Raw genomic sequence first — 21666 nt, 5'->3', positions numbered from 1 at the left:
CGCAGGTATGTTCTTACAGTAATTCCCTTAGGGTCCAGTCACATCATATGAAACATATACATAAGGGAAGACACAGGCTTGAAAGACAGCAATGGTTTCTGTCCATGAAGATAATCAGTAGGGTTATCAGCACTTTCTGATAGTTCGTTTTTTTTATTACTGTACTTTCCCTGTATATATTCATATGTGTCTACATTGTACTCACACTACTTTTCTTAGGGTCCAGTCACATCATGTGATACATAGGGTAAGGAGCTGCTTTGAAACAGAGCAATAATTTCTATGCATAAAGATAATCATTTAGGTTATGAACACTTTCTGCTACTACTGCTGCTTTTTTGCTTAGTTCACTTTCCCTGTATATACTCATATTTGTATGTGTTATTGTCTCTTTGTGTTTTGTCTGTAATAACACAATTATGTAGTAAGTAGGTTTTATTAGCTACTTATTATATGTTTCTCTAATAAGAAAGCAGTTATCATTTCAGTATTCAATATGGCAAAATTATGAATATTGCACCTCCATCATGTATGCTGCACACAATGCCTATGTTTCTACATGAGTAGCTTAGTATTCTTGATAGAACTTCATAATAGAATGCTATTTGTATCAATGCATTGCTTGATGCACTAATTAGATCATGATATTTATTCCAATGATCCTTGACACTTTTTTGTCAACATTATAATAAGAATCCCTTATACAGATTTTTCATGAAAAGTAAATGCACATGTGATGTCATCAATGACATTTGTGATGTCATCTTTGATGTCCTGGGTGTTAGTCTTAGCAGTGTACAGTGGTGGCGCGAGTTATGGTTGCTTAACTTACCATAACTGGCGAATTTCAGGGGGATTTCGGTTTTACTTGGAAACATAACGTCCCTTTAGCAAAGTTTTTATTACTGAATTTCATAGGTTTTTAGTAGCGCAACTTAACCATAATGTCCCTTTAACAAAGTTTTTTTACTCAATTTCATAGGTTTTTAGTTGCACAACTTAACCATAATATCCCTGACTTTATATACATGTAACATAGAACATACTGAACCCCCAGCTGGTGATTTTGATGTCCGCGGACTCTTCGTATGTAAAAACTCAGGGGTTATCTTAAATTGTTATATCATGCCATATGAACACTGCACAAGTTCACAAACCAGCACACAAACACATTATATGTATTAATAAATAAGAAGTGTAATCTATATATGTAATACATCAACCATTCATTTAAATACCATATGTACTAAAATGAAATATACCAAAAGAAGAAAGATAGGCTTCCAACATAATTACCTCACAGAAACTGTACAACTAGGAGCAACAGCATAGCTATAAACCAGTACGAACACAACTTACCAGAAGCTAGTAGGTGTACTTCATTTTTCTTATATATTTCTAAAATTTCTGTATTAGATACAATAAAAGTGATATAATTTTGTTTTCTCACAGAAATGTCCAGTACTTTGGAGTGGCTTGAGGAGAATTTCCCACGTGAGGAAATGTCTGAAGATAGTGAGCCAAATGGTAGACACTTCTCTATATAAGCCAATTAATAAGCATTACTTTATGTACACTTAACATATATATCTTTTTTTTTAAAAGACCATACACACATTGAAAATAGTACACCAAAAGATATATTGGATAAGACTCTCCAGCGCATGGAAGAAAAAATGGACATGCTCCTGGCAAATTTCAACAATTTGAAAAACTTTGTGGAGGATCACATAAAAGAAGAAAATAGATACCATTATCCCACATGTACCTGTCTCCCCTCTCCATATCCCAGTCAATTATCCCCAAACCATCTCCATGAAGAAAAACATTTTGATGAGACTTCCATCCCTTCATCTCCTCCTAACAATCCTCTTGAAACCCCCAATTCTCCTGTGTTTGTCTCAGTTTCTGCTTCCCCTTCTCTTTCATAAATTTTACATCTATATATAATAAAGCAAAAATATTTTATGTGTCCTAATTCAGTTCTTTTTTGTGTTTTTTTAAAAAAAGGCAGTTGAGGTGTTCACGGACAGCACGGGTGTCTGGGATGTCCGTAATCAAACGAAAATGGGGGCATCCTAAGGACACTATACCTGTCCGTACTGTTCGCAGGCAAGTTGAAACTGTTCTAAGAACACACGAGGTGTCCGGGATGTCCGCAATTAACCAAAATGGAGGTGTCCTAAGAACACTATACCTGTCCGTACTGTTCGCAGGCAAGTTGAAACTGTTCTAAGAACACACTCGGTGCCCGGGATGTCCGCAATTAACCAAAATGGAGGTGTCCTAAGGACACTATACTTGTCCGTACTGTCCGCAAGCAAGATGGAACTGTCCTTAGAACACACTCGGTGCCGGAATGTCCGTAATTAGCGAAAATGGAGGTGACATAAGGACACTATACCTGTCCGTACTGTCCGCAAGCAAGATGGGACTGTTCTTAGAACACATTTGTGTCCGGAATGTCCGTAATTAACCAAAATGGAGGTGTTCAAAGGACACTATACCTGTGCGTACTGTCCGCAAGCAAGATGGAACTGTTCTTAGAACACAACCAGTGTCCGGAATGTCCGTAATTAACCAAAATGGAGGTGTTCTAAGGACACTATACCTGTCCGTACGGTCCGCAAGCAAGATGGAACTGTTCTAAGAACACAATCGGTGTCCGGAATGTCCGTAATTAACCAAAATGGAGGTGCCCTAAGGACACTCTACCTGTCCGTACTGTCCTCAAGCAAGATGGAACTTGTCTTAGAACACACTCGGTGTCCAGAATGTCCACAATTAACCATAATGGAGGTGTCCTAAGGACACAATACCTGTCGTACTCTACGTAGAACTTCCACGCACATGCGCACCCCGCCCATAAATCCTACGAACATCGTGCCTGTCCGTAACTGTCCGTATCACATGTGTTGCACTTTTAATTAGTTTGAGGACCCAAACACTGTCCCTAGAACATCTGCGCGCATGCGCATGACCGTTCCCACGCATTTGGTGTCCTGCGAACACCCATCCCATTCGCGGACGTGTTTGCAACGTCATCATGTGACCGCACCCACGCTGAGCATGTGTCCTGATTTGCAGACACTGTCCGGGTCCCCGAACATTTTAAAAGTACTTTTTTGGACAATGCAAAGTATTTTACCGTACAAATTCACCATTGCACTTGTCCCAGACAATGACTCTGGCTTTCTACATACATTTTGGAACTTTTTGAGCCTTTTTGGGGTGTTCGATCTGTCTTCGGACAGCACAGCTGTCTGTGCAGCACGCACCTGCACCCCTATAAAAGGCCACAACCCAGAGCTCATCCTCATTGTGCTTCTGGCTATAGAGCATTGTCTATTTTGGCTCTTGCTTCTCTTGGTGCTTCCCATCATCAAACCTGATGGCATCTATGGTTGCTGCTGCTCCAGCTGGTGCTACTTGTGCCTCAGCATCACCCCCACCCCCTCCACCACCACCATCTCCCCAAGGGCCTGCAGAGGGGAACAGGCATGAGGATGTAGAGGAGAAGGATGAAGAGGAGTGGAAGTCCCTACTACCAGCACTCGCCGTGAGTCTTGGGTGTGGCGGTTGTTTACCGTTCAGGGTGGAGTGCCAAAAGCACGTGCAAATAAGGTCACCTACAACCAGTGCAAAATGGTGCTGAGTCGTGGGAGCCCTGGTTCGTATAGCTTTGGTATGACATCCATGAAGCGACACCTGAGGTCGTTCCAGGGTGGGGCTAGTCGCAAGGTTGTACCTTGTGATAAACGTAGTAGGTTGAGTTCCTCTACAACAGCCTCTGCTTCCGCTCCTGTCAACACAAGAGACACTCCTGTGGGACAGCGCATCCCTCCAGCTGCCTCACAGGCCATCCATGATGCTGTTGACCCTTACATTTTGAGGGTCACAATATTGTGTATGTCCTGCAATGCAGTACTCTCCAGGGGGCAGAGTCTTCGGGGTGCTTTTGAGACTGCGGTCATGGAGCATGAGAAGGTCTGCTACCTACCTAAATAAGGTCCACCTTGCATCTTCCTCTCTCCACCTGCCCTTTCTTATCCCCGTGGTTGGTGTCCCTTCCTTACCCTCCTTTCCCCTCCTTTTTTTGTGTGTCGTGTTAAAAAAAACAAAAAAATATATAAAACAACCCCCCCCAAAAAAAGGCTCTTTTCAGAGCTGCCTTTCACAGTTTAAAAATAGAAGTGACAAATAAATAGTGCAGGGCCCTGTGCATTTTTACAAGTCTGCGGACAGTTCGCGGACATATAATATTTTGGGGTGCTGCCCTATCAAAACCATTGCACTTTTCTCTGGGAGGAAGTGGTGGCTCTGAAAAGAGCCTTTTGGTGGTGTTTTTTGTGTTTGAAAAACTTCAAATGGTGAACAACTACTGCAAAATGGATTGCTGTAATTCCAAAAAAGGTTGCAATGCATTTTGTACATTTCTCAGAAAAATCTGATTGCCAGCATAAGTAAGATGGACTCCATCCCTGCGAAAAATGTATGTGTTACGAAATATAATATTTTCATTGTGAAAAGAGGACATGCCAGCATCTCTTAAAAAGCCACAAACAGCCTTATTGCCTCACTTTCCCCATTTGTGGACCAAATGAAGAAGAACGCAGCCACATTTGTCTCTGCGCAATACGAGAAAAAAATTACTTGATAATTTGGAAACATGTCCACGACCTTCCCAAGTCCTTCTTTCATTGCAAATTGCAAAGAATTTCCAGACACATGTCCTAAACTGTTCCCTCCACAATGAATTATAATTATGTCTGGATGATGCTGTGTCTCCAAAGTAGCACAGAGAGGTAACAGGTCCACCCACTTCATTTCACGCACTCCATGCAAATGCACTTCCACGTGAGGGAATCCAAGATGTTCAGCTACTCCACAGCATTCTGCATTCACCTCCAACCAATGTATTCTGAGTCTCCCAAAATCCAGATAATCTGTTTTCTGAAACACACAGCCATAGCTATCTGTTCTTCTCTCAGGAAAAAGACTTTCTGACAAACTCTCTCCTTACACAACACAGCCAGTAAACTTTATTGACCAATCACTTGCTCTACTCATTCTCATGTGCATGCCTCTCCACCCCAAAATCCCATATGTAATACGCGGTGTCCGCGGACTACCACCGAAATCTGAGCATGATGAATTTAAATTTAAATAGTGCGCCCCATTTCCCCTTTGAGGTTGGCTCTGAAAAGAGACGTTTTTTGGGGGGGTTTTGCAGATGCTTGACAGACACCTGTTATTTTGCATTTTTTTCCCTTTTTTTCATACGCTACTCCTAAAATCTTCACATAACCTTCTCCAAAGCAACCGTTACATTCCAGAACAGCATGGAATTTCCCATAAAAGATAAAGAAATGGCATCTTCTTTAAAATAAACAGTATTACTGGAATCAATATTCTCATTATTACAGAAGAACATACCAGCTCTAAGCATGAAAGCACACATGCCTCGGTTGATTGCACACCTAGCAATGTTTTGCTGGGGACAAAAAACAGAACTATTGTCCCATATCGCCTTAGGTACTAATCCAGAAAAAATAAGTTTGGCATTTGGAAGGATGTTCATTACTGCTTGAACCAAGTGTTCCAAATCTGCCAACAAAGTAGGGGCACTGACATAGCCCAAATGGAAAGCACCAGAGTGCAAAACTACCACATGGGGACTGTTCATCCTGCCCATATCTTCACAAACTTGTACAATTCCCTGTACATTGCAATCAGGCACAGTGCTCCACACCACTTCCACTCCTTTAAGATCAAAATTGTTTGCCACATGCCTGCATTGAGCATACTGCTGTAAACCATGCACACACATATCTCCAAGTACCAACACCCTGACTTTCTCCACCTCTGCCATCTTCACTACACACAGCCTCTTTCAACATAAATCTACAACTTCAACACCTGATTGGCTAATCCCTACAGTCCCTTTTCAATGCTGGATTTTCTGGAAAACCCCAGAAGTGGCATGCCCTGTCCGCAGACAGCCGCGGTGTCCGTGGACCGCTTAACTCTTAGACAGCCCTTCTACCCTTTCCACTTCACACTCTGTGCCAGTCCCTCATTGGATACAGCTTAGCAGTCAGACAAACATCCACCAATCACATCAAAGACCTCTACATCTAACTCCGTCATCAGAGTTCAGCACTTCAAATGTACTGTTGCTCACTTGGAGTACAAGTCTCATATAATTGGAAAGCACCTACTACAAAAAACTACTGTACAAGTCTACAAGATTTCTACTTGCAGCTGCATGCGTATCCACATGCATGAATACAAACCACAGGTATGCATATTTTACTCGGAGTACATGTACAACTCTTATAAATGCATATAAACAGAGTAACTGCCACTTAACCTGTATAACCTATAAAATGAATTTACTATTATTTTTCCTGCCTGCTATAATCAACTGTCACTTCCAGACCTGTTGCTATCTAAATTATTTTTTTACATACACAACTATCTAAAAAATATAGTATTAAAAGATGGGAGAAATAACAGTATAATTGTAGAAAAACACTTAGTATTGTATTATAAAATTACACACAGCCAGGATAAATTCATGCATCTTTATACACTCACACAGATAGACACTATCATTGAAAAGCTCCCAGTTGAAATAACACCACTGCCTGTACATCACATCCTTCTGCTTTATTACCCACACCTTCACAAACGCATACATTCTATGCTTTTCTATACAGTTTCTAACATTTACCTTACACAATTTGCAAAACAAGTACATCATTATTTCTTCTATCTCCTAACATGCAATAACACATCCCTTAAGAAACCAAGTGAGTTTCATATACTTAGTATTCTGCTCATTTGCAAAGCATGTTGAACTAACATATTGTACGTAAAATATAAAGGCTGCACATAGTCAAAGGAAACTGCATGCACACACTATGTTCAGTTATCAAACAACAATACTACTACAAAAACATACAAATCTATGTCTAAATTAACATCAGTGCTATAAACACACAAAATTATTAACGTCGTTCTTTTACAATTGCAGTGAAGACCACTCTCCTGAAAAGCAACAGCATCTGAAGTACAAACAACAACTCAGAAGAAACCTGCTCATTCCAAACAAAAAAAGTAAGTACAATACTACCATAATATTCTTACTGTTACTGAAACACACTGTGGAGTTGATTCATGGAATTTGTGCACCGAAAAACAGGGATTTGTGCACCATTCTGCCCACAAATCCCCATTTGTTAAACAGGGATTTGCATGAAAATTGGCACGCAAATCCCCGTTTTTCGGCACACAAATTCCATAAATCGGCCCCTAGAATGTTAGTATTGCAGAACAAAGAACTGTTTTAATTCTATACCATTTGATTTAGTATTAGTGCTTCTCCTCACCACTAGCTTACTTTGTACTGTCATCTGAACCCCAGTATAGTAACACACAATTACAAGAATAGCCTTCTCAACTAGTTGTAGCCGCCCAATGCACAATCACACACCACCACATACATCCTTACCATCATACTCAGACACTCATGCACACAGCACACATACATTGCAGAACAGAACAGCCCAACCCTTAATAAAAGTGTCCAAAATATGCACACATCTCTAGCAGAATTTGCACAAAAAGTTCAAACAAAAGATCTAATAGAGTCTTTAAGTGAAACAAAACAAGCTTCCAGTACAAAAACTTTGCCTCCTCTTTCAAAATGTAAAACAAAACAGAAAGTGATTAACAAGAATTCATTCAGCTACCACTACTGCTAACACTGCCCCTATAAATCTTGATGTAGTGGCAAGTAACTATACCCAAAAAAGTATTTTACAAAATATGTTCTGCTACAGAGTCCTTCAGAATCTTATAAATGGGTGAATGGAGTCACACCAAGAGCACAGAACCATATTTCAATGAAGAAGCATACAAACAAAAGCAAACAAACACAATTGCCATTAATAGCAGTGGACGAGGGTATGAAAAACTTAATAATACCATTATGGAACAAGAAAAACTGCTCACAAAAACATCCCCAGAAAATTCAGTATCACCTCTCCATCAGACTGAACCCAAACGTCCAGTGTACAAATGGCCATGCACGTCAACGTGTAACATTGACACCAAATCTTTCAAATCTTTACGCCAGTTCATCAATCAATATGTAAAAGGCAAAGACAAATTCAAAATGAAACTTCTACAAAATATGGATACCTGTGCAGTGTGTAAACACACAGGACGACAAGGACATTCATTAGCCTGCATTTCAGGACCTAATTGCAAAAGCACCTTCCATCATATCAAAATGATATCAACACATCATTCAACTATAAGAAATCTAGTCCATAACCTGTACTATGCTAAAAGTCCTAGCATTAGACAATTTAAATAACAGTCTTTTACATGGTACAGCCAAAGACCTACTCAAAGAAATGGAGCATATCCAGAGAAAATATTTTGGATGTGAAAGCCACTTACAAAATGCAATAGCTTTACAACAGACTAGGAACAATTCTACAATTGGCAACCTTCTACTACACACATACAAACAAGAAATACTAAAATTTAAAAGTACATCCACTAAAGTACCAAACCATGTGTGTGTGTTGCTGCAGAACTTTTTTTTATAAAAGTAGCACAAAAACTGTAGACATAACATACAAAACAGAAGACAATGAAGATTCCAAATGGTTTAAATTAGCTCTCTACCTTATAGCAGAAAACAAATACAAAATAAATGACCCCTTAATACTTTGCAGTTACTGCACTGCAAAACTTGACAACAACCAAACACCTTCACGTGCTATCACACATAATTTGGAATCATTCCTACTACCAAAACCCTTGCAACAACTCAATATATATGAGAGCATCATAATTCAAACAGTGCATCCATTTCAAGCAATAATATGCTTTCAACCAAAAACAACAAAATTACATCCCTCAGAATTAGTGAAAGGCATTCGAGGCAAAGTAGTTTATTTACCATTAGGTCTGAAAGAAAACATACACACTCTAGGAGTGTAACGTCCAATAGAGAAATCTTTAATTGTCTTAATAAATGGTGTACCTACAAAACACAAAACAAAATAAAATTGGCAACAACTTGTAGACTTACATAAAGTTAGACAAGCCTTACAATATCTAAAACACAATAATGAATACTACAAAGAAATTAATATTGAAGAAAACCTGAGGGAAACCACTGAAATAATTCAAGAGTCACCAGAAACTGGTCAATTTGAAATTCTAGATCCTGCTACAGTATCCAATATTTTAGCCCATTACACAGTTCATCCATTACACTCTAAAGACACCATAAATGATGCACTAGAAACGTACCAAATGCGACAAACCAAAGGATCACCAATCATCATATGTGAAAAAGGTATAGAAGCACATGCTTTTCCTCTACTCTTTCCTACTGGGTAAGGAGGAAGGTACGATGATAGACCCACTCAGATATCAGCATCAGAATACCACTCGTTACGAATGTATTCTGAAGATCCCAGATTTAGACAAAATGTGGAATACATATCCCACCTTCTCTTTGAAAGTGAACTAGCAACTCTATGCTACGGAGTTGCACACACATTGATATCAGGTACCCATTTTCAAAATATGTCAGCTACGCAATTACTACAAAAGCGCAAGAAAAAGATGAGGTTTTGCAATCAAGCAATACAAATTGGTTAACAAACATGCATGGTACTAAAGAGTACTGGTTCCGATGTCATGGAGATGTGCATTGTATGATAAGAAACCTTGGCCCACCCACTTGGTTTGTTACATTAAGTTGTGCAGAATATGCATGGGAAGATTTACATGATTTACTACGCATATCAAACAAAACCAAAACAACCATAGATATACTAACACCTGGAGAACTTTGCCCTCTAGATCCTGTTAATGTTTCAAGATATTTCCATCATCGCTTCATTGCTATGCTACACTTTATTTGTAATAAAACTGTTCCTCCCCTCGGAGAAGTGCAACACTTCTTTTGGAGAAAAGAATACCAGGCCAGAGGAGCACCACATATCCACATGCTTTTATGGATTAAAGATACTCCTAAATTTGGTCAAGACAGTGATGCCACTGTTTTATAGTTTATCGAAAAATATGTCACTTGTGAAATTCTTTCAGAAGCAACAAATAGTGATCTTCATGCACACATTTTACAATTTCAAAGACACAAATGTGGGAAATATTGTCGCAAATACAAAAACAAGGGGAAATACTACACCAAATGCTGCTTTGGTTTCCCTAGACCAGTTACAGCAACAGGTCAAGTAAACAACTTCATGTCTTCAGTTAGACATAGTGTTAAAGGTATATCACCTAAGAACACATATTCATAAAAAGAACAGAAGAAGCAAAATATATCATTGATTACAATGCAATCATTGCCTTCTTATAGAATGCAAACATAGATGTGCAGTGCATTGCAGACAATTCCATTGCAGTTGCACAATATGTTACAGCCTACTTAACCAAATCAGAAAAAAACAGAGCTTCAAGACCTCTGGCATGACCTATCATCAGACAAAACACTATCTCAGAAATTGTACAACATAGGCATAAACATACTCTCTCATAAGAGAATGTGGCTCCTATGAAGTTGCAGACCGTTTAACCAGCACTGCTTTGTATGGAAACTCCACAAATATAGTATGGCTAAGTCTTGGTCCTGCTAAATCTACAAAAAGAGTCCTCAAATCATACAACAACATAGAAACAATAGCCAAAAATGATCCCAACAGCCAAGACATTTTGAGAAACTATTTACTAGACGCATACTACCCAAACAGGAGTACCACTTTGGAAACCATGTGTCTATACCACATAGCCCAAAACTTCACATACAAAAATAATATAAAACCAGATGAAAACAAAGGTAGATACAGAGTGACAAGTTGTGAAGGCAGCTTAGTGAAACTTACCAAACAAAGTTTAATTAATCGTATCAAATTGTCATGAAAAACTCCTCAACATAAAGAACTATATTACGTGTCCCTGCTACAACTTTTTAAACCATGGAGAAAAGAAGAAGAGTTACTAGATATCTATGACTCCTATGAAGACGCTTTTAAAGCAAATGAAAGCACTATAACCAATGTAAACTTTACAGAGTGCAAAACAATGTTGCACAATGAACAGCAACACGAAGAAGAACTCCAGGCCCAACTAGATAAGGACACTCCCGACAGTAATCAAACTTCTGTAACACGAAGCCAAGAACCACTGCACAGCCACTAATAGCAAATGAGGCAGAATTAGCTATGGCAGAAGTAGTAAACACCATGTGTCACTATGATGAAGATACAGAAGACTTAACTGTACTGCAATCAAAACTGAACAATGAGCACAGTAGCATTTTTCAAGAAGTAACAAAAGAGATTGCACATGGTGTAAAGCATGAAAATAAAGAATGTACCTGCCAAAATGACAAACCTATACTACTATATGTCATTGGTCAAGCTCGTTCAGGCAAAACATTCTTAATCAAAATCATCAGCAAGTTCCTTCAACAATTGATAAACAACAAACTGTCAGCTGTTGTAACTGCCCCCACAGGTTTAGCTGCCTACAACATAGGTGGTGTCACTTTACACCGATTACTACTCCTTCCAGTAGAACACCAAAACAAATTAGAATATTACAAACTTTCTACAGAAGCTTCAATGGAACTACGCAGAGTGTTAAAACAAATCAAAATGCTACTAACAGATGAAGTGAGCATGGTCCCCAACCTATGTTGGCTTTGATTCACCTCAGATTACAAGAAGTACTCAAAACAAACTACGAAGAACTCTTTAAGGAAAACACATTGGGCTTCATTACGAGGTAGAAGGTAGCCATGATGCTATTAGCACCATGGCTACCCACTTACCGCATTCCGGGTCTGGGTTCTCGAAATAGGGACTTACCGGGTCATTCCAACCTTGGAGGACCCGGTATGTCCCCATTCCGAGAACCATTCCCCATCCACATTAGAGCCCCCATAGGGCTCAATTGGAATGGGGATGGAGCTAATAACGGGCCCGCTAGCAGCGGGCTCGTTATTAGCTCCCTGGTCCCTTAGCGGCTCCTGCTAAGGGCATCTGATAAAACCAGGCACCCATAGCGGGACCCGCTAAGGGACCTCGGAATAGGACGGTAAGGGTTTACCAGCACCGGTCTCCTTACTGGTGCCCATTAACCCTTACCGCCCACCTCGTAATGAGGCCCATTGTTCAATTGGCACCAGTGAAAGGTGAACCTATTTTTGAAACCTTAGGACACAAACTCTCCCGTAAAACTGTTGGCAGCATAGGCAATGTCAACCTTTGGCAACATTTCCAATACAGAGAATTAACAGAAAACATGTTCCAGTCTGCAGACCTCACATATGCCAACATTTTAAAAAGTATTAGAGTTGGTGTAATATCTTAGGAAGCACAAGCATTATTAAAAACCCGGCACATCCATGCACTCTATGGCCATAACTCATGTGCTACTGATGTCATGGAACAATTAGTACACAAAAATGTCAATTGTATGTCCTTGATGCCAACTCTTTCAAGCTGTTCCAAATTGAATGAAACAATGTTGAAAAAAGAAATGCAACCAATAATTGAAATTTGCTCCACAGACAAACTGGACGTACATGGTATGACACTATCCATGTGTAAACAAGCCATAACAAGACTTAATATCTTAGAAAACTCTATCTCCAACACAGATGGTTGGGAGAAAATATTAAAATTATCTTTAAACTGTAGAGTAATGCTTAAATGTAACCTTGATGTGGAGCCAGGACTAGTTAATGGTGCACTTGGTACAGTTGTTTGTTTTTCAAATATACCCACATGACAACAACATTCGGTTTGTCAATATTCTCTTTGACAAACTATCAGAAGTAAAAAGGATAGGATGCTCAACAGCTCGATTCCTTCTTTTCAAAGATATGTATGTACGCAGAGAACAATTTTCTCTAACTCTAGCATATGCAGTCGCCATTCACAAATCACAAGGTCTTACCCTAGATAAAGCATTGATAGATATTGGGAACACAGTCTTTAAAGAAGGCATGAGCTACGTAGCACTTTCACGCTTACATACACTTGACGGTCTATATCGAATCAACTTTGATGCAAGTAAACGCTGATATTCCTTGCATTTTAGAATACAATAGACTACGTTCACTATACACCTACCATCTAAAAACCTATCCCGTTCCACAAAAAGCAAAACATTGTAAAAGAAAACTACTTCAAACAGAAATGCAACAGGATATCACTGCAAATCCTCCAAAGAGAGCAAAAGAAGCTAATACTTCATCAATTACTACAACCAAAGAAGAATCTACTACTCAAAGTAACTCAGGTACTTCTTCAAAGAAGCAACACACACTCTGAAGAAATAAATATAACTGGTGTGAATTGCTACGCAAATGTAGCAATAAATATTCTATTCCAATTTCCACCATTGTTGACAACATTTACTTAAACAAAACAATTGTGTTTGCAAATGTTAGTCCTTCATAGAAATGCAAGCAACAATCCTGACAACACATACAGTGCTCATGGAATAAGACAAGAATTGGACTACTGTGCTGGAATGGTGAAATTCAGTACAAACTCACAAGAAGATCCACAAGAATTTCTAATGTACTTACTACAAGTACTGTAAAACAAAAACATACCTATAAATGGATTCTTACAGATTTCATACGTGTGGAAACATACATGCACTCTCTGCAACAATATGCCACAGGAACAAATCCCTAATGAACGCTTCATGTATGTAGCCATACCTAACTGTGACTCCATAGGCATCATCTTTTTCTATGTGTCACACAGCACCTTCAGTGCAGTGGCACAGGGTTGTCTTTCAGACTTCCCAAGGTTTAAATACATTCTCTGGGACTGGCTACTGCCTCCCAGAGCCTGTAAAGTTAAATTGACTTTACTAGTCTCTTTAAATGTACTGACCCAGCACACCCTATTTTACCTGAGTCAAAACATTCATGTAACAGTAAAATGTTATTCTTTCCTACCTTTAAATGGCTGGTGGCAGTGGTGTAGATCAACTACTGTGATTTTTCCTGACCGCTAACAACGGTAGCTAAAAATCAGGTCAGCCATGTTTTTCAATATGGCACACAAGACCTATCTGTAAAAACAGACTCTGGTCATCTTTTTTTGCCATTTCTCTTAGGAAAGGTACTTCTTGTGTTTGTCTCTGCGCACCAAACCAGGTCTGGTCCCTTTGTTTGTTGGTCTTTGGCGGGCTTCAGTGCTGAAGCCTTCCTCTGGCACCAGGTTGTCTGGGGTGGACAGGATGTGAGGGAGGTGCCCGGAACTTCCTGTGCTTAGTCTCCTAGGAGACCTGAATGCACTCTGGTGTGATTGACCGGCTGGCTGTCTGGCAAGGACAGCCACCCTGCTGTGTGAGTGACAAAAGAACCTAAGAGGAGAGGATGGAAGAGGACTGCTGCAACTCCTGGACAACCGGTGAAGCCCTGCTGAAGGTCCGAATTGGCTGAAACTCTGATGACAGAGAAGCCCTTCAAGGTTGACATCTTCCCTTGAGTTTGGTGGGAACAACCAACTCGCAATCCACCTGGACACCGTCCTATTCTGGTCGAATTTTCATCGGAGTGCTGTTGAAAACGGATAGCCAGAGGGAAGGAAACCACCAGCTTGTGGACTTTAAGGCACTCACACCTTAAACCTATGTCTTGCTACAGCTTTTGGTCTCTTCCCTGGGCAGTGCAGGAACCTCCCAATGTCCTCCTTCTTGTCCCCACGACTGAAGCTCAGGAACAGCGAGACCTGCTCGAACTGCCAGGAACAGCTAACTCAGCTACAGTTTTCTTCATTGACAAAGTACTGTGCAAACGCGGTCCGGAAATCTTTTCGGCCATCGAGAAAGTGCGTGAAACTTTCCTCAACTATGAAGGATTGTCCTTCCCTTAACATTCGTCAAACTTTTCGCCTAGCCAAAACCTTAAAAAATCTGTGGCAAAGACAGGGTAATTCATAGAATTTCGCAGAAAAGTTTCGCAAGCGGCTGGCGCAGAGTGTCCGCGTGCGATTGACTGCGCCAGGCACGTGCGCTAAAACCGATTTCCGCGCACAGCGTATTCATGGATTTTAGGCTCCCAAACCAGCCGTGGCGCAGAGTATCGCAGCGACCCTGCAGCAGCGCCAGTAACGCCCCCAAGAACGCCCTCGCGCAAGGAAAAGCCATCAAAATCGCTAAATCATCGCAAAGGGCTGCGCTAACCCTGGACCAGTTTACAGGGCTGCCAAACAAGGAACGCAAAGCGGGTAACGTGCATATCAGGGGTACGCGTGAAGTTACACACGCGATTAGCCAGGGTACGTGTATTACAGGGGTACGCGGGAAGTATAACACGCGATTGGCCAGGGTACGTGTATTACAGGGGTATGCGGGAAGTTTAACATGCGATTAGCCAGGGTACGTGTATTACAGGGGTACGCGGGAAGTTTAACACGCGATTAGCCAGGGTACGTGTATTACAGGGGTACGCGGGAAGTTTAACACGCGATTGGCCAGGGTACGTGTATTACAGGGGTATGCGGGAAGTTTAACATGCGATTAGCCAGGGTACGTGTATTACAGGGGTACGCGGGAAGTTTAACACGCGATTAGCCAGGGTACGTGTATTACAGGGGTACGCGGGAAGTTTAACACGCGATTGGCCAGGGTACATGTATTACAGGGGTATGCGGGAAGTTTTACATGCGATCAGCCAGGGTACGTGTATTACAGGGGTACGCGGGAAGTTTAACACGAGATTGGCCAGGGTACGTGTATTACAGGGGTAGGCGGGAAGTTTCACACGCGATTAGCCAGGGCACGTGTATCACAGGGGTACGCGGGAATTATCACATGCGATTTGGCTGTGTACGTGTATTACAGGGGTACACGGGAAGTTTTACACGCGATTCGGCTGGGTACGTGTATTACAGGGATGCGATTTGGCCAGGTACGTGTATTACAGGGGTGCGCAGGAATTATCACACGCGATTTGGCTGGGTACATGTATTACAGGGGTGCGTGGGAATCATCACACGCGATTTGGCTGGGTACGTGTATTACAGGGGTGCGTGGGAAGTCACACGCGATTAGGCTGGGTGGGTCCTCACAGGTGTTCCCTGTACACCCTCCACGGCCCCTGCAGGCAGCCTACAAAACAGGGGACTACCCTGCACACCTGCTCATGTCCCCCTGCACCCCCACCCCCCAGCAGTGCAGGGGCAGCCTCCACCAGGCCCCCACTCATGTCTCCCACCACCCCCACCCTCCCGCCACCAGGGGCAGCCTCCACCAGGCCCCCACTCATGTCTCCCACCACCCCCCCCCCCGCCACCAGGGGCAGCCTCCACCAGGCCCCCACCCATGCCTCCCACCACCCCCAACCCCCAGCAGTGCAGGGGCAGCCTCCACCAGGCCCCCACCCATGGCTCCCACCACCCCCACCCCCCCGCCACCAGGGGCAGCCTCCACCAGGCCCCCACCCATGCCTCCCACCACCCCCAACCCCCAGCAGTGCAGGGGCAGCCTCCACCAGGCCCCCACCCATGCCTCCCACCACCCCCAACCCCCAGCAGTGCAGGGGCAGCCTCCACCAGGCCCCCACCCATGTCTCCCACCACCCCCACCCCCCGCCACCAGGGGCAGCCTCCACCAGGCCCCCACCCATGCCTCCCACCACCCCCAACCCCCAGCAGTGCACGGGCAGCCTCCACCAGGCCCCCACCCGTCTCCCACCACCCCCACCCCCCCGCCACCAGGGGCAGCCTCCACCAGGCCCCCACCCATGCCTCCCACCACCCCCAACCCCCAGCAGTGCAGGGGCAGCCTCCACCAGGCCCCCACCCATGTCTCCCACCACCCCCACCCCCCCGCCACCAGGGGCACTCTCCACCAGGCCCCCACCCATGTCTCCCACCACCCCCACCCCCCCGCCACCAGGGGCAGCCTCCACCAGGCCCCCACTCATGTCTCCCACCACCCCCAGCCCCCACCATCCAGGGGCACCCTCCACCAGGCCCCCACTCATGTCTCCCACCACCCCCACCCTCCCGCCACCAGGGGCAGCCTCCACCAGGCCCCCACCCATGCCTCCCACCACCCCCAACCCCCAGCAGTGCAGGGGCAGCCTCCACCAGGCCCCCACCCATGCCTCCCACCACCCCCAACCCCCAGCAGTGCAGGGGCAGCCTCCACCAGGCCCCCACCCGTCTCCCACCACCCCCACCCCCCCGCCACCAGGGGCAGCCTCCACCAGGCCCCCACCCATGTCTCCCACCACCCCCACCAGTGCAGGGGCACCCTCCACCAGGCCCCCACCCATGTCTCCCAACACCCCCACCCACCAGCACTGTGGGGCACGTGGCCAGCAGGCAGTCAGGCAGCAGCAGATGGCAGGTGGGAGCGTGCTCAGGGCTCTGGGGGGCAGTAATTTGGCCTCCTGGCCAGGAGCGTGGTCTCTCGTGTGTGAACGCGTGGACAGCCTGATAGGGAGTGAAATCCCACACGTCAGCAAAGGCCCTTAGCGCGTAAACCCGTCAACAGCATATGCGCGCCTATAGTCACCTGCACGTGCAGGAAATTGTTGCGTGACACGTCCCAGTGTCAAAGCGTGTGATTGGTGAAAATGGATCTACACGCAGAAGTGACAAAGCGTGTGATTGGTGAAAATGGATCTACACGCAGAAGTGACAAAGCGTGTGATTGGTGAAAATGGATCTACACGCAGAAGTGACAAAGCGTGTGATTGGTGAAAATGGATCTACACGCAGGAGTGACAAAGCGTGTGATTGGTGAACGTACACGCCGCGTAAGTGACGCTGTACGTGTGGGCCTGTATATAAGGTACATGTAGAACACCATTTCCTTGTACGTGCTTTTCGTGGAGAGCGAGTGGGTGAATTCTGTACTTCTTGTCGTTTCACACGCGATTTACTTCACGGCGTTTCCAGTTCGTATTCCCTGTTACCTCTGACAGCTTTTTCTCTTTTTTCTCTTTTACTGGTTTACCTGGGCCTGTTCCCTCAAACAGTGTCCCCTTCTACTGTTGTCCTGTCTTCTCAGACAGCGTACACATCTTCTTTTGGCGGGGGTTTAGCCAGCCAAACGCGCTCATTTTTCACGCTCTTTTACCTGGCAGACGGTGAGTCACGCACGTATCCAACTTCTGTGCTTGCCCCGTGTGTAGCCTACCCCTTCAGAGGTCATTCTAGGCTGCGTGTGACACGCATACGTTCATTCTTGTGTTACTGGGTGCCACAGCGTAGTGCAGGTTTTTCTTTCTGCACACGTGGTCTAGGAGGGGTTGCGTGCACGTCATCTCCCTTTTTTGGGCCTCCTGTGCGTTGCGTGACCCGTCATCTTTCCCCAGGGGTTACAATCAGCCGTGCTAGAGCACTAGGGTACAATTACCATCTGGTACCCAACCCCTTTGACCCCCAATTGCCCAGGACAATTGTCTACAGCCACTCCCATACGCACATTAATATCAGTGCCATGGCTGGGAGGCGAGGATTCCGTAAGGGTGGCAAAGGTGGAAGAGCCACAAGTGGTGGCCGTGGTGGATCCGGTAGGGGACGTGGTCGTAACTTGCAGGGTGAGCCTGTCCCCCCATGTGTGGAGGACCAGTCAAGGGCACCCATCATCCCCCCCCCCTCCCCCCCCTCCCCCCCTCCCGTTGAGGCTGAAGTGGCTGACACCATCCATGCTCAGCCCTTGTCGGACCAGCCCATTGTGGCACCAGACCTGGCTGACTCCATGGCTGACTTCCAGGTCAGCAGGGCTACGACACGTGCGCTGGTGCACGTTGATGCCATCATGCCACGTGGATCTGGGGCAGCAAGGTCATCTGCTGCACCAAGGAGGCAGGGCGGAGAGGCTGCAGGGGCAGCTGCGGCTCCATCCACCCCAGCCCTCACACACCCAGCCAGGACAGTGTCGGTCCTAGTCCATGCTGCTGACATTCCCCCTGACACCATCACACTAGAGCCAATGCCTGCACCAACTCCCATGCTGAGTGTGCAATCCCACACTCCTGATACAGAGTCCACCAGGGCTCCTGCCCCTAGTGTCCAGAGCGGCGCAGGACACTCAGGATCACCACCACCTTCCAAGCGGAAGAGGAAGAGTGCTCGTCCGGCACAGGCTGATGCCCCAGACACGGCTACACAGTCCGGCCCGTCCAGGAAGCCCAGCTTCACGGATGACGAACTGAATGCACTTGTCGAGTATGTGTCCGGACATGACAACGAGATGGTCATTGTTGCAGGATCCAAGACCACACCTGCACAACGCCAGGCACACTGGCAGACCGTTGCGGACATCGTAAGTGCCCTTGGAATCGTGAGGCGCACAGCCAATGATTGCTATAAGCGCTGGAATGACCTAAAGCGCAGGGCAAAGAGTAAGCTGGCCTCAAGTCATGCCGCAACTCTAGTGACTGGAGGTGGGTCTCCAGTAGTAGACATGGAACTCACTCCACATGAGTCAGTCGCTGGGACCTACGTCACGGAGGAACAGATCCAAGGCGTGGGAGACCTGGCTGATTACGAGGCATTGTCCGGTGAGTGCACATGCATGTGTGTGTCATCCATGTGCATGGTGTGTGTGTGAGGGCTTCTGTTCGGGTGCCAGGTGAGAGTGTGTGCGCCTGAGTCGTATGGGTCAGCCATGTGCTTCATGCAATCCTTCCTGCGCAGCTGCATTTGGCCATAGCAGTATCCCTTCTGCCAACAGTAGACATCTAGCACAACTGCACGCCAGTTGCCCTTGAAGTGTCACCTTGACACAACATATTTGCTTCTTTTTCGCTGTTCATTGAGTCAGTTTGTTTGCATTCCACCACTTTCACTAGACATGTCGCTGTCCACTAGTCACATGTCTGACATGGGTATGGTAAAGTGGAGTGACTTTGTTACCTGGATATCATTTGTACACACATGTCCCTGTGCAATTTGACCATTTCAGACTGGCAGCTCCAGGTGAAAAATCTGACCTGTTAGAATTAGAAAAGCTATTACATGCGGGAACTGGACTGAATGAATAGGTGCTGCCCTCCTCTCCATCTTCAACCAATAGCAATGGTACATGCCATCTGTGTGATGGCATGTGTGTTTCACCTGCCAATCACAGGCCAATGTGTGATGCCACTGCCAGCCAGCATGCAGAAAATGTGTTCATCTTCCATCTTGGTGTCATCAGTGTGTGCCATTTGCCTGCACTTCATACGCAGTGAGGGTGCATGCATGGGAGGGTTTTAGTCATGTGGGACATGTGTCAATCAAGTACTGGTTCTCTTGCTTCTCAGCCCTCAATGTGTGCCATGGTGCTAATGCCTGTTTCCATTTCTTTGTTTTCATGTCTTTGCAGGGGAAGACGCACCTGATACTGCTGGGGTTGTGGAGATGGTGCAGACCCAGGAGGTGTCCCAGGGCCGACCAACCACCAGTGAGGGACGTGGTGTGGTGGTGGGGGAGAACCCACAAGTGCTGCAGGTCGTGCTCTCAAGGGGTGTCTCTGGCTGCACCTCCCCCGAGCTGTACTCAGGTGTTGATTCGGATGAGACCTACGTGCCGTCGCAGGTGAGTGTTCCAGGGAGGGATTCTGTTCTGTCTCACCCACCTGCACCAGGGTCAGTACCCTCCATGGGGATGTCAGTGTTGGCAGCTACGCCTTCGGTGGTTACGGATGCAGGGTCACACTCAGCGACATCTGATCCTGTTCCTGGGCCAGCAGATCAGAGGGGGAATGCAGTCCTGCAGCCTCAGGCAGTGCCGGCACAGCAAGGCGCAGTTCGCCTTGCCCCAGACAGGTGTGGTGCCCGCCGACGTGGTGGCCGTACGCCACCCGGCAATACCGCATGGGAGCAATCCATTTACGGTATGGCTACCCAACAGGCTGCATCATCCGAGATGATGGCTCAGGCCATGGATAGGGTGGCCACTTCCATTGTCCCCCCAGAAAGGCTGATGGAGCGACTAGAGCAGGCAACCGACTCCATCTGCCAGTCACACAGGGAGGACATGTTGGGGTCCAACAGGGACAGGCAGGCGGCACTGGCGACTCTGCAGGAGGCCATCTCCATTGAGTCCCAGGGCCACAGGGAAGCCCTGAGGCAGGAGCTCCTTCACCTCAGGACGACTCTTGTTGAGCTTGAGGCTTCAACACACCAAAGGACAGAACAGCAGCTGGAGCGTCTCACCCGTACGCTCTCAGCTGAGATGCAGGCAACGAGGGCGGAGGTCCGGGCATCCCGTGAGTTGTTGCATGGGGACCTCCGCACACTCATCCTCCAGAACCAGACCTACCACACCCGCATGCTTGCAGCCATGGAGGAGCAGACTAGGGCCTTGCGTGGGCTGCCTCCCATAGTGCAACCACCTCCGGATGCAGCTGCACAGGGTGATAATAGCGACAGCAGTGATACTCCCACAATAGGGTAGCCGTGTGGGCCATGAGCCCATGGAGGTGTTTTATCTTCCCAGGATCCATGCAGGTGGGTTCTGGTGTGCATCCTGTCCTCGGACCTCCTGGGTGGCCTCCCCAACCCCCCCGGGCCCATCAATGGCCATTTTTGATTGTTTCTTATTTTTATTTTTATTTTGATTTCTTTTATTCCCAATTTTT

This window comes from Ambystoma mexicanum, chromosome 5q (genome assembly GCF_040938575.1).
Source record: "Ambystoma mexicanum isolate Mex_15411 chromosome 5q, UKY_AmexF1_1, whole genome shotgun sequence".
NCBI classification, from domain to species: Eukaryota; Metazoa; Chordata; class Amphibia; order Caudata; family Ambystomatidae; genus Ambystoma; species Ambystoma mexicanum.
The sequence above is the reverse complement of the archived record's forward strand: the minus strand, read 5'-3'. Positions refer to the sequence as shown.